The sequence below is a fragment of the Mixophyes fleayi genome, chromosome 1 (assembly GCF_038048845.1).
Source record: "Mixophyes fleayi isolate aMixFle1 chromosome 1, aMixFle1.hap1, whole genome shotgun sequence".
In the NCBI taxonomy this organism is placed as follows: domain Eukaryota; kingdom Metazoa; phylum Chordata; class Amphibia; order Anura; family Limnodynastidae; genus Mixophyes; species Mixophyes fleayi.
In genome coordinates, this window is record NC_134402.1 from 113,021,784 (window position 1) to 113,023,096 (window position 1,313).

The 1,313-nt window shown below is 40.1% G+C and overlaps 1 long non-coding RNA gene across 1 annotated transcript; it reads left to right on the plus strand.

The window, feature by feature from the left end:
* Positions 1-252: 252 nt before the first annotated feature.
* On the plus strand, positions 253-1,078 carry LOC142105579 (uncharacterized). Its single transcript, XR_012679708.1, has 2 exons — positions 253-498; positions 753-1,078. It is a non-coding gene; the product is annotated as an uncharacterized LOC142105579 (long non-coding RNA).
* Positions 1,079-1,313: the final 235 nt, after the last annotated feature.

The following is a 1,313-nucleotide window of genomic DNA, read 5'->3' on the forward strand; positions in this document are numbered from 1 at the left end:
ACACTTGCTGTTTGACAATCTCAGTAAACATCTCAGTAAGTTATATCAGTGGCATACAGTCCTGGTGTGTCCCTGAGAGCATGAATATAAGCTTTCTCTCCCCACTTTCAGCTTATTGAAAATGACATTTCATCTATGCCAGGCACCTGATAACATACGGTTACAGTGTTTCACTTTCCTTATTCCCAGGAGCCATAAATATACAGTATCTAACTGCAGTGTTCACAAGTAGCCCACTTCTTGGAAATAACACACAAGAGATAGCGCCGAGCATGACTACACAAAAGCTGTATTATTAAAACATTACTAGCTCCTGCCTCTGAATACAGCTGCCGTGTCTCAGTGCCTACACCTAATATTCTCCAATGATCCATGCAGGAAGCATTCCAAGGCTGGTTATTAATATGGGTTATAGGTGAGCAAACATGGGAAACCAGACAACAGCTTGAGAGTGATGTTATCTTGAGCCTTGCAGAGCTGCCTGTTCAATTTCCAAAGGTAATACCATAATCCCCTGACATATTAAATGCTTCTCTAATAGCAAAAAAAATAATTAAAGGCACTTATTCTTTTATGGAAATGCTGAAATTATAAAGCATTGAAGGTCTGGAGCAGTATTTAGCCTCTGTTGTTCCAGGCTTTCATCTGAAGCCTATTGAGCTAAATGTTGCTGGCATTTTTTACAGTGCAATTTCATTGGCTTTATTAAATTTATGGAAGTATTCTCATCTGTGTATTTTTGTTCATTTCAGGTCCTATTAGGTGGGTAATCTATTTTGCGGTGTGTTTTAGATAAAGAGAAATCGGAGAGCTGCTGCTGCTGCTGCTGGTATAAATGGACATGGAGAATGCAGCAGGAGGAGGCTTGGAGGGGGGAGGCTGTGTTTTCAGCTGCCTCCGAGCACTGAATGTCAGAGAAGAGACTGAACAAGTAAAATGCTACATCTCTTGGCAGCCACTGAGCACCTAAGAGAGACACACACAGAGAGGTAGTGATAAGAAATAACGGGAAAAGGGGAAAGAAAGGAAAAGCTGGAGGAGATACGAAACAAAGGGCAGATAAATATTTTATAAAGAATTGCTTTGTGAAGAATTCAATTTCATTTTTCGTTGAGCCGGAGCGTTTCAGGTTTATTTATCCTTCCTCTTTCTCCTGGAGAGGGACAGAGATGTTTTAGGGTTCCGTTGTACTCAATCTTGTTAGAGTGAGCATTATTTAGGAAGGCAATAAGTTAAATCTGAATGTCTTTGCAATGGAGGGGAAAAACTGGCATAATTGATACAGCTATAAAATATAGATGTGTGACAAAGCT